Raw genomic sequence first — 17,981 nt, 5'->3', positions numbered from 1 at the left:
TGGTAAAAATTGTGAATATAGGTAATACTCGCCTTGCAATTTTAAAATCATTGTATTTTTTTTCCTTTGAGCAGGCAATTTTCAATTTAAATGATTGCTGCTGCAGTCTGAAAGTGTCGGTTAGGCAATGCTGACGGACACAGCTAAAGCTGGACAAATTACAGTTAATTGATTATTAATTCTGATAAGAATAACATCAACAACAAGATAATATTAATAATAAGTCTTTTATTTAAAAATGAATTTAACACATGTAATAGGTCTACATAAATGTGAAACGAACCAAACATCATCTTTAAAATAGTCAGGCCTCAGCTCTCTGTGATATCTCTCCCTATCATCGATACACAACACTAGTGTCAATCGGCACAACCCTATCTTGTAGTAAACATAACTCCAAACTGCAATATGGTCATTTAAATGTCGTTCGCGCATCGACGTTCAGGGGGTCGAATCGAGATCGCCATCTTTTTACGATTAACTATGCAGTCCAACTATCACTTGCCAGTAATTAACCAATCTTTTATAGTAAAATCTGTATGTGTACTATTGGTCATACTGTATGAATTAACTCCAGAATATCTGGCATGTGAAAATACATAATTGAGCTATCCTTTCATCTTTAAATAAATTGCTTTAAGACACAATTGTATGATGTTATATAGTTAGAACAAGATTACATTTTAAATAAACCTGCCAAAGGGTCTGTCTTACCTTGTTCTGGTTACTCTGCCCTGTTCACTTAGCAGCAAATATCACTAGATAGGCTACCTGGTGCCTGAATGAAAGGGTTACCGTCTTATTCCCTGATCTTCTTGCTTTGTCTGACTGTTGTGGCTCAGTTTGTTTGTGAGGATCACTCATCTTCATGTTGTCCAAAGCAGGTGAGGAGACAGAAGCATTATGGGACTGGATGTCAGAAAAAAAACAGAGAATATCGAAATCAGAAATATTTGTCAAGACAGAACAAGTATATTCTTCTATTTCTATATTCAGGGTTTCTGCAGATATCATAATGTCAAATTTAAGACGTATTAAGACCTTTTTAAGACCATTAAGTATTAAATTTAGGACCTATATCGCAATATCAAAAACACGCATACACAAAGAGATCAGAAGAAGAAGAAACAGACAGTAAAATCTGACAAATAAACAGAGAAGTAAAAAGCTTCTGGAACTAGGTCATATCATTAATATCATTCAGGATAATCGCTTTTAATTATTTTATAATTAATTATAAAGATTTTTATAACCATTCAAGATTTTTTAAATACATTTTTTATCTAAATGATGCATCACATGCTTTTGTTCATATCTCAGACAGTTCTACCCATTAAAGTTAAATATTAATGGCAACAGATCTTGGGTTGCTCTACAATTATATTTTTTATTAAGGCAGAAATAAAAACAGAAAACAAGTACACTCACTAAAAATATTGAGGTTTTTTATTTTTTATTTTGCCCACTCAACAATTCACACATCACTTTTTGGCTAGTTTAGTTATCACCAATAAAGCCTAGAAATTGGGCATCAATATACTGTAAACTGATACATATATATATATATTCCTTTCCAGTTGAAGTCAGAATTATTAGCCCCCCTGTTTATTTTTCCCCAATTCCCGTTTAATGGAGAGCAGATTTTTTTTCATCACATTTCAAACATAATAGTTTTAATAACTCATCTATAATAACTGATTTATTTTCTGTTTGCCATGATGACAGTAAATAATATTTGACTAGATATTTTTGAAGACACTTCTATACACCTTAAAGTGACATTTAAAAGCCTAATTAGGTTAATTAGGTGAACTTGGCAGGTTAGGGTAATTAGGCAAAATTTTGTTACTTAATTTTAGTTTGTAACTTGTAAATTGTTTTAAATTTGAAATTGTAATATAGGTCTATACATCAGTGTAAAACCTATGAATGATGGAAAAACATATTCTGTAATATTAAAACCAACTCGGTCTCCACTTTTGCATGGCCTCTTTTTTTAAACAAACTTATCCCTCAGGTTTTTCCAAACTTTTACAAAAATGTCGTCCTTTCCCACTGCTGTTGCAATTTCTAGCCAAAAAGTATTGGTCATCTGGTTCTACTTCTCCCTATGATCACGCATGGACTGATCATAAAGAAGATGTGTGTATAGGGCTGGATGATATGACAAAAATTTATATCACGATATACTTCTTAATTTCGGTCGATATGATATAATTCCGATATCGATATGGACAATATTAAAAAGACATTAAAAAACTGCCAAGAACGCACACAATAGATGTCTGTACCTACAAATATCTGCAAACTGAATTTGCAAAGTCCATAATACCTCCAGGCTCTTATAACTTTTCTTTTAATAAAAAGGTTTAAAAAAATTTTACTTGTTAACTTTTTCAAATGTTCACTCTCTTTATTGTATTTAGCCTTTACAAACAGACATATATATATATATATATATATATATATATATACACACACACACACACACACAGGGTTTTACATTAACACCCGGCAACACGCCAAATTCAGGTAGATTTCAGCTTTGTCGTGTTAGACAGTCACTCCCACAAGCCACTTTGCCTGGTTGAAAATAATTTTTTTTCAATTTTGTAGTTTTCCTAAAAGCAGGGTTCGACAATATAAGGATGACCCAATATGCGTGCAAATGTGATCTTAGAATCAAGAAGTAAAATAATTGTGATCATGTGAGCAGAAGAAAGCAAGTGAATACCAAATGAGAGGATGATCATTAGCCACGACAGATTACTGTAAATATTTTTGATACATGACAATAGTTATTTTTTAAAAGTCAATTGCTTTTCTTTCTTTTTTAAGAAATCTTTTATTAATTAAAAAGTATAGTATACAGCTATATTTTGCTTGTTTTGACACATTAAAAATTTGTGTCTAAGAAATAATTATTGTTTTGTATGGTTATAGAGATACATTTGGTAAACCGTTAATTTTGAGCTCTAAAAAAAGTCATGCTAGTCGTGCAAACACTATGAAACCATGACTCATTTGCTCATGCTCATTGAGCAAGCTCATACTCGACACACAAAAAGTGAAATGATTGAGAACACGTGGACATAACACAAAATTTAAATCAAGTAATTTTAGCATGTCAACGTCAAACTTATGCATATAAAATATATTTTTCCAACAACAAAATTGTGGATAGTGAAAATGCAGAGTGGCTAGTAAAGTTGGAAATCTACTAGCCACAGTGGCTGGTGATCAAAAAAGTTAATGTCAAGCCCTGTGCATATATATATAAATATATATATATATATATATATATAGTTTGTTCATTCACATCTGTATTCAGGGCACACTTCAGGGCAAACTTTCTGCGACGTAGCTAACCAACTGCTGTGCTAAGCGATGGCAGCGTGTCTGTGATGTCACATGCGTGATGACGTACATCATGCTCTTTCTGATGGCTGAGCACTGACCGTCACTCAGTGACAAATGATGCAATCTAGGGATGTAACGGTATTGTAAATACCGTCATACCGCAATATTAATTTTTTCCGATATTACCGTAGTCGCATGACTCGGTAAAACTATAGGTCTTCTGAGAAAATTTGCTCAGGCGAATGAAGCGAACGGGAGGTAGCGAAAACTACAATTCCCATCAGCCCAGGGGTTGCCATCATTCTTTGCGGTCTGTTGTCGCTACAGATCCAGTTATGCGGAAATGAAGTGTGCTGCTAGAAGCGAGGATGAAAAAGACCTGAAAATGATCGAACATAAAGTGGGTGTTGTCGCCGCGCGCGTACTGAATAGCGGTGTTGTCGCGCACGTTCTGATTAGCTGTGTTGTCGCGCGCGTACTGTAAAGCGGGGAGGGGGGGTTGAGCGCGCATACTCAAGAGCTGTGTTGTCGCGCGCCTACTGTAGAGCGGCACGGAGGGTGTGTTGCATCGCGGGGGCACTTTTGATCATTTTGGAAGGGAACTTTCTATCCAAGACTAAAAAGGGCATGTGCACTGCGCAGGTTGAGCCCTATGTGTGCACGTGCCTGCAAGTTGGGGAATACGACTAATAACATTCATGGGGACTGCAGAACACAGCACACTGTTCAGATTGATGCAGACATTGACTTGTACCGCAAAGAGACCTCTATCTCACTCACGACTTGTTCTCTCAAGTGGGGGAAAGACAATGCACAGCGTTACCCACTGCTGTCAACCTGGGCCAAGTCATATCTCTGTCCCAGAAACCTCAGTCCCAAATGAGAGGGGTTTTTTCTGTTGCAGGGGACATTGTAAATACCCAGAGATACCAGCTTTTACCAGATTATAGTTATATGATAATTTTCCTTTAAACCCATCTCTATCTAAGTGAGTGTGTGATTAAATGTTGAATGTGATGAGTTTTCAACAATACTAAATTGAAACTTTATTTTTTTTACATGGTTTAATATTTTTTTGTTATTAAAATTGAAGTTCCTGTTTCAAAGCTTACAGATAGATGGCTAATTTGTATGTCATTGACACTTTTGGCACTTTTTTGGAGTATTTTCATAAGTTTTGTTTTTCCTGTAAATGATTCAATAAATACCGTACCGTGACATTCATACCGAGGTATTACCGTACCGTGAAATTCTGATACCGTTACATCCCTAATGCAATCTATAAGATCTTAAAAATATAATTATTTTATATATATATATATATATATATATATATATATATATATATATATATATATATATATATATATATATATATATATATATATATGCAAATTTATATCGAAATACCGGAAATGAGTTTAAAACTCATATCACGTTACTGAAAACAATTCTATAGCGATATATATTGATATCGAATCATTGTCCAGCCCTAATGGGTGTATGCATGCATCAAGTTTATATATGCGCAAGTTTCATACATGTTTTGAACATAGTATAGGTTTATATGCGAGTAATTTATATGCTCGTGTTGATAAGCAAAGTTTTATTTAGATCCTACACGGTGCCTCATAGCCATCTGTGTCGGGTAGGTGGATGGTGAGGCGACAGGTTGACTTAAACTTAAATGATGCCTAATCTTCTGTCATTGCTTCTGACTCTCAGTATGTTCTATCGGGTGGAACAGATTTGATGTGTTTCCGCTGTTAGTCGGCAGACTCGGCACCACTCTACCGCACATTTTGCAGAGCACCGAAACTAAACGTTTATCGAAACTTAAAAAGCTGAATCACTTCCACACCACTGCATTCGTCTTTCCTCTCTCATCAACTAATTTGTCTGCATTCTTAGTTGTGGAAGCTTGTTCATTCACATCAGTATTCAGGGCACACATTTTGTAGCATTTTGTAGCATTCTGCGACGGAGCAGCTTAACTAACTTCTGAGCGCTGGCAGTGGCAGCGTGTCTTTGATGTACGTCATCACGCAAGTGACATCACGCTCATTCTGAGCACGAAAAGTCATTCAGTGACAAATGATACAAGGTATAAGATCTTATCTATAATAAAACAGATGTATGCAAATGTATATCGAAATACTGGAAATGGGTTTAAAAATCATCACTGTTATTGAAAAAAATCTATCGCGATATATATTGATATCGAATTATTGTCCAGCCCTATGTGTGTACAGTCATACCTGTTTCAGACAAAATCTCTTCAAAGTGTTTCATATTCAATTCAAATCAAATTTGAACCGCACGAACTGAAAAAACATTTTGTGAGCTCTGCCAGCCAAAATCATGTCGCGGCTGGCAGACCTCCATAAACACAGTGATGACATCACATTTACCGCGCGCACTGAGTTCAATAACAGAAAGCTGATTGGCAATTGTCGGTATAGGGCATGTCGGTCTTATTTGTAGTTGTAATAACGCAATTTACAATTGGACTAGTGAAATAAAGAACTACAACACCCTGAAAACCTAGCAACAACAACAAAAAAAGAATTTAAATGAGTTTTAGATGTAGCGTTACATGGACATCGCAAAAATAAGACCTGTGCAAAAACATTTAAGACTTAGAACAGTGAATTTAGGACTTTTGAAGGCCTTAAATTTCGATTTTTTAATTTTAGAAACCCTGAATATTCCTTCTGACCAGACTTTCTACTTATACATGTCAGTCAGTATTGCTATTTTGACTGTCAATATTACAGAATAAAGCATCCGTATAATTATGGTTGAATTTTATGTTTCATAATATAGACAATTGGTAAGTGAACCTACTGATTTCTGTAGACTCATACTACTGAGCCCTACTCACCATAACCAGAATCTCCATAATTGTAGGTTATATCTTCTCCTGGAAGTATGTTGCACACAGCAAAGATATGATTTTCATTTTGCAGTTAGGAGCTTTGTGGTCATCATTTACAAGTCTCCCTAAAGACCCATCTTCTTTCGATGCATCCATGCTGTAAAACATAAAACAATCACTAAGCATAAAATACAAACAATTTTTAAAGTTTATACATTTAAGATGCACTATTTTTTTTCTGTGACCATCTTCAAAGAGGTGTTAACAATAGCCGAGTATCGAGAATTAATTCTATTTTAAAACTTGTTAATTATTTCACTAAAAACTACAGATTTGATTAGAAGTGTTAATTTACATTTCACTTCTCAATTCCTGTAATATATTTTTTATGTCTGTGAGGAACATTTTTTATGAAATTGCAATCAAATATGGGAACTGATTGTAATCAGAATGATCAGAATCAGAAATACTTAAATTTTGAGACGCATAATAAATTATTGGCCATATCAATATCAGCCGATAAATGCTATTTTTTTATGTTATGGTCATCAGTCTGATATCAAAATATGGCCGATATTTTTAAGCTGATAGATTACAGAATTGCCTGCCTTGCACATGCGTGGGTCGAACTTGTTCAGAGTTGTGCAGTGCTTGGACATTATTGTTGGGTGATACACAATTTTCATATCATCCACCTTTGAGATCACCGATCATGATACTATAGCATAGGCCAGGGGTCACCAATCTTATTTCTAGAGGTCCAGTGTCCTGCAGGGTTTAGCTCCAACTTGCCTTAACACACCTGCCTGGGTGTTTCAAGTATACCTAGTAAGACCTTGTTTAGCTTGTTCAGGTGTGTTTGATTTGGGTTAGAGCTAAAATCAGCAGGACACCGGCCCTCCAAGAACAAGTTTGGTGATCCCTGGCATAGGGGCACGGCAGTGTTATGTTTGCTTATTTGCTCATTTATTTAACCACATCTAAACATATTTAATAACCTTTCGGCTAATCATACTCACCACCCAAACTTGTACTCAAGAACAAAATCCCCTCTGAATAAAGCTTCAGTGGTGAAAACTCATCCTCCTAAACAAAAGACGTTCATTAGCTGCATTTTGTTGAAAATTAATTATCATTGGTTCATAATTGCATTTTTTGAGTTTGCATTAAATTCTACAGACTTTTGTGTTTTTATTTGAACTAATTGTTCTACTTGTCCTGTATGCTTCTCAAGCTTTATGAGAAGTGTCATTCATGTCTTTTCAGGTGCACTCAGAGGGCAATCGCCTGTTATGTCATGTCATTCAGCTTTTAATTGTTAGCATGATGTAGGCCTTTGAAATAATATTTATACAATATAGTTATAATGACATGTATAGATGATTAAACCAGTGTGTTTAAACTAGTTTTAAATTTGTTTGTTTTTGTAGTTTGGGCCAAAACAAATGTTTGTTGCAATTTTAATAGTTTAAGTTCATTTGATTGACTATTTAAAAATCTGTGGATATTATCAATGCATTTATTGGATAAAATAAAATTGCTACCTTTTACTGTAAAAAGTCCCCATCCCCAGAAGTGATTAAGGTTACACAGTCATATATATAAATGTGTAAAAGGTGAAGCACTATGAATATATATTTAAAAGAAAATATGTCAAATAAATGATCAGATCTCTGTGTGGAGCACTGGCTGTTGTCAGACTCTATGTGCAAACAAAAATTTCTCATAATAATTACAATATATAGCTAAATGTATTTGAAAACATAGACATACTATTGAAAATTAATACTTTAATTCATTAGAGTCGTACTTCTGTGGGTATTTTGGTTAAAGTAACCTAAAAGTAATACAAAAGTAGTGTAATGCATTTCTGAGATATTAATATTGTCATGTAACCAATTACAAAAAAAGAAATGGCAGTAACTTTTAATATATATATACTGTAATGCATTTCATTTTGGAAGTAACTTGCCCAACTGTGTTCGCTATTGTTTGTTAGCACAAAGATTAGATATTAACGGGGATTTGGAACAAAATTGTTTATGCACAATGGGCTCTCTGCACAGCTAGAGTTTTAAAGCCAACGATAAACTTCCGGTGATAGCTTAATGTGGATATTTTCAATTTCACAAAGTTGTTTGTACATCATCAATGTTGTAATGTAATTACAATACATTCAGTTAAACAGACTAAAGCATTCATTTAGTTGTTCAAGCGTAAAATTAGATGAACGATGGTATAACCACTAGCGCCGTCAGTATAGCAAAAGGCTAGCGCAGATATTCCATTGAAAATACTGGGTAAAGTCTAAATCGAATACGTGGCCGGCTGGTTTGTGCTATGCACATCCATATAGCAGCATTTTTATGACACTGTATAATAGGCGACGCGGTGGCACAGTAGGTAGTGCTGTCGCCTCACAACAAGAAGGTCGCTAGTTCAAGCCTGGGTCAGTTGGTGTTTCTGTGTGGAGTTTGCATGTTCTCCCTGCATTCGCGTGGGTTTCCTCGGGGTGCTCCGGTTTCCCCCACAGTCCAAAGACATGTGGTACAGGTGAACTGGGTAGGATAAAAATTGTCTGAAGTGTATGAGTGTGAATAAATGTGTATGGGTTTCTTAGTGATGGGTTGCAGCTGGAAGGGCATCCGCCGTGTAAAACATATGCTGGAATAGTTGGCGGTTCATTCTGCTGTGGCGACCCCAGATTAATAAAAGGACTAAGCTGAAAAGAAAATGAATGAATGAATGTATAACAATAATGAATATTTTTACAGTACTGTGACGGTTGGGTTTAAGGTTGGGGTGAAGGTAGGCTTTAAAAAATAAAATGTATTGGGTATTTTAATAAATAGCAGCATAAATAATACTCAATACAACTACTGTTTTTACGTTACTGTAACAGTTGGATTTAGGGTTGGGGTGGGGATAGACGTTAATAAAATACAACAAATGTGAAATTGAAGAAATAATATAAATAGTTTTCGTTAACTTTCGGCTGCAACCATATCTGATCTAGCAACAACCAAAATACAGGGTAAAAAAACTGTCATATTTTAAAGACATGGCGGGGGGAAATGGACTTTAATGCAGTGCTTCTTGTCCGATCTGAAACCCACTTCATATCATATATATAACAGGTAGTGAAGATTACTGATTTTTAAAGAGATCAGATCTTAAACGTGACAATTTTGAAATGGAAAGATGTCATTGGAAGCCATTGGACTGCCTGGCTGAAAATTAAAAGTCTGGTAATCTGTAAAATATTTTACAACATTACAGATACATTAAAAACTAATTTAAGTGTGTGTGTGGTTTGCATTGGTTACTTTAACAATTATAATAGCAAAAATAATTAATGTAGTGCTTTGTTGTATATACACATGTTCAGAGTTAATAAATGTTTCAACCCAATTTAATTGCAAAAGTATGATAAAGTACAACAGGTAACACTTTAAAATAAAATTAATGGATTAAAGTCAACGGTGAGAAAAAAAGCCAGATTCATTACAGTTACTGTGTTAATATAGGATAAAATAATACAACTGAATATAATTAGTTATTATCCCCATTTAGTAAAACGACTAACTTTAGTAAAACGATTGTAATCAGATTACTATAATTTTAACACATACATCAGCATTAAGAAATGATCATCACCTAAGATTAACATTAAACTTTACCAATACTTTTAATTAACTAATGTTTACTATTGAAGCCTTCTTGCACAGAGTTAACGTACAGTACAACTGACCTATAAATATTTTAAATTTTAGTAACAGTTTCAGTTAATATTTCAACCTGTAGTAGGCCAGATGAACTTGAAAATATTATTGAAAAACAATTAAGTCTCTTAGAATGTTGCACTGTTAACAATACCACTGCAACACAACATGGATTTTACTAAAAAGAACTGTAAAAGTTTACATAATAAATAATTATTCAATGTATTTTGAGTTCCCATGATGTCAATATTGTACATGTTCATTATCAGAGAGATAGAGTGTTTGTGAGTATAACTTACCTTTGTAATTGTTGATGAATTGCACTTGCAGGTTTGTCACTTTTACAACAAATGTAATGTTCTGCATCCTCTTGAGGTATTTTACGCTTTCTGTTTTTTCTTAATCCCAGCATGAAGACAAAGGGCATGTTTCCTATAAAGACTTTACGAAAAAATAAATATAATAAATTATATTATACTAATAAATAACATAATAATAATAGCATAATACATTTTATATATTGTCTATTGTTCTGCTGAACCCAAATGATTTCACATAGATCTAGTAATGTACTTCTATCTAAAAATTTAAATCAGAAATTAAATCATAATGAAATTAAAAACAGAATAGGTAGGGTGTAAATCACATCCAAGATGAATTATCCTATATTCGTTAAACAAAGCTATAAATACATTGTTATTTAGACTGAAAACAGGGCTAGACCCACATGAACCATTTTCATGTTTTTGTAACTTTACACACCTCAAAATTATATATACTTTGATATAATAAAGACGTTATATATATATATATATATATATATATATATATATATATATATATATATATATATATATATAATGTTCTGTGCGTTTGGGCAAGCTAATTAACATCATTAAAAGGCTTATTTACTTAAAGTAATTTAAAATAATCACCATATTAAACAAAAAATAAAGATTTTATTTTTGGGGCAACCACACAAGCACACGCAAGCACTATTTTGATCAACAGAAATGTAGTGTGTTAAACAGTATACAGCTAACATTGCTATTAAATACATTTCAACAAATATAATCGACAAAGGAATATAAGCACTAAACATACATCTTACAAAGGCAATGTTTTGTCGTGTAAGCAGTAATTATGCATTTAAATACATAAATTGATTTACCTGCTCTCCCAGGAGAGATGAGTTCACGGGAAAAGGCGTCTCCAATTGATTGCGTCATTAGCACGTGTTTGCAAATGCCGCGCGTTCATGAGTTGAATGAGGCGCTGTGAGGGATGTGTGCTTAACACACACACACATACACACGAACAGAGGGGTGGGGGAGGGAAACTGCAGCAGGTTCAACTTGGAGTTTGCAAAATGTATGCATCCACGTGTTGAAGTGTTCACATATTTGTTTTATGTTGAACATGCTCTTTTCATTTGACTTTTTTTTTAGAAAACCTGATTTTCTTTGATTATGGTGCACTTTAATTTAATCTCCAAATAAGTAAATAAATAAATATATATGTAATAAAAAATAATTATAAAATAAAAAAATATATATATTTTTAAAGTAAAAAAAAAGTGAGGGGAAACCTGATAGGTGTTGTAGACTTGAATTACGTTAACAAACTAATTTTATATTATTGTCGTCGTCATCATAGTCATAGTCTCTACCCCAGGGCAGCTCTCACGAGGCGTCTGTGAGTTGACAGTGGGGGATGGGTGCTCAAGACACACACACACACATACACGCGAACAGAGGGGTGGGGGAGGGGAGCTGCAGCAGGTAACACACTTCAACTTGGAGTTTGCTAAATGTATGCATCCACGTGTTGAAGTTTTCACATATTTGTTTCACATTAAACATGCTCTTTTCATTTGACTTTTTTTTTTAGAAAATCTGATTTCTTTGATGGTGCACTTTAATCTCCAAACAAATAAATAAATTATATATATATATAATTTATTAATTAATAAAAACAATTGATATAAAAACAGAGATTCTTAGCGTTTTAACACAATCTTAAGGCATGTTTTCAACATGCTTCCTGATCCATCAAACATGTTTTTATTACTATATATATATATATTTATTTTTTTTTTAAGTAAAATAAAAGTGAGGGGAAACCTGATAGGTGTTGTAAACTTGAATTACATTTACAAACTAATTTAATATTATTGTTATAGTCGTAGTCTACCCCAGGGCAGCTCTCTTGAGGCTTCTGTGAGTTGACAGTGGGGGATGGGTGCTTAAAACACAAACACACACACACACATACACGCGAACAGAGGGGAGGGGGAGGGGAATTGCAGCAGGTAACACACTTCAACTTGGACTTTGCTAAATGTATGCATCCACGTGTTGAAGTTTTCACATATTTGTTTCACATTAAAAATGCTCTTTTCATTTGACTTTTTTTAGAAAACCCGATTTCTTTGATAACAATGCACTTAAATTTAATCTCCAAACAAATTAATACATTTCTTTATTTATTATCTATTTATTTATTAATAATAAACAACTGATATAAAAACAGGGATTCCTGATCTATCAAGCATGTAGTTTGTATTTCTTTTTTTTTACTATATATATTCATTCATTCATTCATTCATGGGGTCGCCACAGCGGAATGAACTGCCAACTTATATAGTAAAAAAATGAAATACAAACTACATGCTTGATAGATCACATACACATTTTTATTATAGGTTTTTTAAGTAAATAAAAGTGAGGGGACAGCAGACCCTCAATTAAACCTCTAAACACATGTGATCGTACTAATTTGAGCTTCCAGAACTGGTTTGACACAGTATCACCAGTGATAAAATCAAGTAACTCACTCACTCACTCACTCACTCACTCACTCACTCACTCACTCACTCATTCACTCACTCACTCACTCACTCACTCACTCACTCACTCACTCACTCAGTATCCTTCAGCATAGTTACTGATTTATCAGGGGTCGCCACAGCGGAATGAACTGCTAACTACTCTGGCATGTTTCCTACAGCGGGCCCATCTGCTACACCACTGCCTAATCCCTACCCCTAAACCTCACTCACTGACTCACTCACTCACTGTCCTTCAGCATAGTTACTAATTTATCAGGGGTCGCCACAGCAGAATGAACCGCTAACTACTATGACATATTTTTCCTACAGCGGGCCCATCCGCTACGCCACTGCCTAATCCCTACCCCTAAACCTCACTCACTGACTCACTCACTCACTAACTGTCCTTCAGCATAGTTACTAATTTATCAGGGGTCGCCACAGCAGAATGAACCGCTAACTACTATGACATATTTTTCCTACAGCGGGCCCATCCGCTACGCCACTGCCTAATCCCTACCCCTAAACCTCACTCACTCACTCACTCACTCACTGTCCTTCAGCATAGTTACTGATTTATCAGGGGTCGCCACAGCGAAATGAACCGCTAACTATTCTGGCACATGTTTCATACAGTTGGCCCTTCCGCTACGCCACTGCCTAATCCCTACCCCTAAACCTCACTCACTCACTGTCCTTCAGCATAGCTACTGATTTATCAGGGGTCGCCACAGCGGAATGAACCACTAACTACTCTGACATGTTTTATACAGCGGGCCCATTTGCTACGCCACTGCCTAATCCCTACCCCTAAACCTCACTCACTCACTCACTCACTCACTCACTATCCTTCAGATAAATTACTGATTTATCAGGGGTCACCACAGCAGAATGAACCGCTAACTACTCTGGCATATGTTTCACACAGCGGGCCCATCCGCTACGTCACTGCCTAATCCCTACCCCTAAACCTCACTCACTCACTTCAGCATAGTTACTGATTTATCAGGGGTCGCCACAACGGAATGAACCACTAACTACTCTGACATGTTTTATACAGCGGGCCCATTTGCTACGCCACTGCTTAATCCCTACCCCTAAACCTCACTCACTCACTCACTCACTCACTCACTCACTCACTGTCCTTCAGCATAGTTACTGATTTATAAGGGGTCGCCACAGCAGAATAAACCGCTAACTACTCTGGAATGTTTCATACAGCGGGCCCATCCGCTACGCCACTGCCTAATCCCTACCCCTAAACCTAACTCACACACTCACTCACTATCCTTCAGCATAGTTACTTATTCATCAGGGGTCGCCACGGCGAAATGAACCGCTAACTACTCTGGCATGTTTCATACAGCGGGCCCATTTGCTACGCCACTGCATAATCCCTACCCCTAAACCTCACTCACTCACTCACTCACTCACTCACTCACTCACTCACTATCCTTCAGCATAGTTACTGATTTGTCAGGGGTCGCCACAGTGGAATGAACTGCTAACTACTCTGACATATGTTTCCTACAGCAGGCCCATCCGCTACGCCACTGCATAATCCCTACCCCTAAACCTCACTCTCTCACTGACTCACTCACTCACTCACTGTCCTTCAGCATAGTTACTGATTTATCAGGGGTCGCCACAGCGGAATGAACCGCTAACTACTCTGGCATGTTTCATACAGCGGGCCCATCCGCTACGCCACTGCTTAATCCCTACCCCTAAACCTCACCAACTCACTCATTCACTCACTCACTATCATTCAGCATAGTTACTAATTTATCAGGGGTCGCCACAGCAGAATGAACCACTAACTACTCTGGCATGTTTTATACAGCGGGCCCATTTGCTACGCCACTGCCTAATCCCTACCCCTAAACCTCACTCACTCACTCATTCACTCACTCACTATCATTCAGCATAGTTACTAATTTATCAGGGGTCGCCACAGCAGAATGAACCTGTAACTACTCTGGCATATGTTTCATACAGTGGGCCCATCATTTTCACTCACACTAATACACTACTGCTAATGTAGTTGATCAGTTCCACTATAGTGCATGGGTTTGGACTGTGGAGGAAACCTACGCAGACACGGGGAGAACATGCAAACTCCACACAGAAATGCCAACTGGCCCAGATGACACTCGAACCAGCGACCTTCTTGCTGTTAGACAACTTCTTGTCGGCATAAACCTAGCCATAACTGTAAATTATTCTCAATATCAGAGAGGATGATTAGTCGTACAACAATGATGTAGAAGCATGTAACCCTCAATGTAAATCAACCTTAACATAAAATGTGAACTTATTCATCAATCTGATTGACTAATAGAAATGTTGTTCCAGGTTCAACAGGTCAAGGGTGTCAAACTCAGTTCCTGGAGGGCCACAGCCCTGCACAGTTTAGTTCCCAGCCTGCTTCAACAAACCTTTAGGTTTCAAACCATAGACATTATAATAGAAAGCTAAACGCCTCATGGTCCGCTTCAGTCCGTTGTTCCGATAAGTCTACAATGGGGAAATCCGGTTATGACTGCGCTATAAACAGAGGCAACTGAACAGAGGAGCTGCTGTTTTGCCTGATATAAAATATAAGAACAATGTATTTTCTTAACTGATTATAATTTTATGGTGTCAAAAAAAAAAAAAAAAACGTCCTGGCAGGTCTGTTGGAGCTAAATTCAGCAGGATTATGGCCCTCCATAACCAAGTCTGGACACCCCTGGTTTAAAGTGATCTATTGTCTGGGTTGGTGTTGTATATCCAATTTAAACTAGCTTGTAATAAGCTGCCAGTACATTTCCTGTTATTTTACAGACGTATTTCTCTAGATATTATTTCTTATACACATATCATTCAAATACTGAAATGTCAATAAAAGTCACTTTGTTAAACTGTAGAGTTGAATTTTCAACATCAAAAAAGTGGACAGAGCAGAGATCAACATCCCATAATTAATTTTGTTATGAGTTTAGTTTTTTGTAATGCATATAGTGTATAAATGGCTCTAAATAGCTGTCCCACAGTAAAAACTCTTCATGGTAAAACGGTATAGTTGTTGTACCAAACATTGAATTAGTTATAATAAAGTTCTACTTTTCAAGTTCATAAAAGTGATATCAAGGCTTGTTAATGGGGCATCTAGCTATCTATTATAATGTCTGTTTCAAACAAGCCTGGAGGACTCAATTAGTTTGATCAGGGGTGTTTAATTTAAGTAAAGCTGAACTGTGAGCTGTAGCCTTCCAGGAAGAGTTTCACACATGTGAGATGTTGATCCAAGAACATGTTCCACTAGGTGAAATCACAATATCTGTGTATTCAGCACTCTCATTATGCAAAAAGCACAAGTTTAATAGAAACAGTGAATGCAAAGTAAGGCAACTGAAACTTCTGTCAATGAGAGACTGACTGTCTTCATACAGAGCTCAGTCTGAGGCCTACCCTCTGACCAGGCTGATCAGGCTCTTTCATCCTCCTCATCCTCCTTCTTTTCCTTCCCTCTTTTCAGGTTGTCGCCATTGTTCATATCTAAATTTGTAACACCTGTGTCTATTCTGGCTCATATTTTGCACATGCAGCTGTGAAAAAAATAATACAGAACTGGCACACAATCATACAGCTATCGTATCATTCCAAGTGTTTTATTTGTTTTTTACTGTCACTCTTTTTGTTTGGTGTTTTGTAACAAGAGCATCACAGTGCAAATCTGTTATAGTGGGCACACATCTGTTTAGACTTTTGTGTAAAGAGTGTCTGAAACTGCCTGAACTTAAGTTATTACAGAAAGACCATGGCTTTATTCCATTGAGAATTTGGCTGAAAAATATCAAATGCATGTAGTATTAATACATTATTATTATCAGTGTTGGGTAAATGATTTTTTAAAAAGTAATGAATTACTACAACATTAAAGTTGTATTTACAGCTCTTCCAGAATACTTATTAATATTTCTTGAAACTAGTAACTGAACACACAAACAAATATCCACAAATACACTACAGCAATGGACTTGTAGTTTTGTAGAATTGGTGTTAATAAGGTAAGAGTGAAGAGTTTCAGTGAGTCTGTGTCAGTTTTCACGTTTAGTGTCTGAGCATTTAAAAAAGGCTGTAAATTGCTTTTCTACCATATCTAAAATGTAATTAAATTACTCAAGAAGAAATGTAATCACTTCACTCAATACTATCAGAATCTCTATAAATCTCAGTGCATAGGAAATATAAATCAAACACTTTTTATTCTTTAAATATAATTTAAAACTGGCCTTTTAGCTTTCCTAACTTAAACAAATACTTTATTATCAACATGTTATTTAGATAACAAACAGAACTCTGGAAAAAGTTGAACATATAAAAAGTTTCCAAGTGATTTAACTATATATTATACACAGAACTGGCAACTGTCTTAATTCATTGTTTACATTTGAATGAAATAAACAGGCTTGAAGTATTTTTTATTTTATTTTTTTACATTTTTTAAGTTTTAGAAAAAATATATATTCATTTTGTGATTTCGTTACAGTAAGTTAACTGATTATTTTGGACTATACTCCCATCACTGATTATATTTATCTTTATCTAAAATGTAATTAAATTACTCAATAAGAAATTTATTCACTCATACTATTTATAATATATATAAATCTCAGTGCAAAGGAAATATAAACAATACACTTTATTCTTTATAAATGATTTAAACCTGGCATTTTAGCTTTCTTAACTTAAACAAATACGTATTAACATGTTATTTAGATAAACAGAACTCTGGAAAAAAAGTTAAACATGTATACAAAAAATTTCCAAGTGATGATACCATTTATTATACACGGATATACATCAAATTATATATTATATTCCGCCTAATTTCCTCCCGGTTGGACTCGGAGCTCCTCTCCTCCTTTCGTTCCCGGGCAGCTGAGCTCTTTGTAGCCGGAGGGAGCGTAGCTGCGGGCGGGGGAGGTGCGCGGTGCGGTCGCTGACAGTGTAGGACAGACAGACAGTTCAAAGAACACACAAACCAGGAAAACATTTGATTCTGTTGCGTGTCGCTCTCGCGGGCCGTTTCGCGCTATTATGCCACAGTATTTCTCGGATCTGCTACTGTACCGCCTAAACTAAGTTACATACTGTACTTCCGTGTTATCTGTTCCCTCGGGCATACAACGCGATCTGCGCAGAA

The 17,981-nt window shown here is 35.7% G+C and overlaps 1 protein-coding gene and 1 long non-coding RNA gene across 4 annotated transcripts in view; both read right to left on the bottom strand.

The window, feature by feature from the left end:
• gabrb1 (gamma-aminobutyric acid type A receptor subunit beta1) overlaps window positions 1–17,981 on the bottom strand; it is an 87,889-nt gene that overhangs the window by 14,795 nt on the left and 55,113 nt on the right. The window lies entirely within an intron of this gene.
• On the bottom strand, window positions 211–11,239 carry LOC110438991 (uncharacterized). Its single transcript, XR_012389198.1, has 5 exons — window positions 11,132–11,239; window positions 10,260–10,401; window positions 7,258–7,324; window positions 6,245–6,395; window positions 211–909 (listed from the first exon to the last, which is right to left on the bottom strand). It is a non-coding gene; the product is annotated as an uncharacterized lncRNA (long non-coding RNA).

Source organism: Danio rerio, chromosome 13, assembly GCF_049306965.1.
Source record: "Danio rerio strain Tuebingen ecotype United States chromosome 13, GRCz12tu, whole genome shotgun sequence".
Taxonomy (NCBI): Eukaryota; Metazoa; Chordata; class Actinopteri; order Cypriniformes; family Danionidae; genus Danio; species Danio rerio.
The sequence above is the reverse complement of the archived record's forward strand: the minus strand, read 5'-3'. Positions and strand labels throughout refer to the sequence as shown.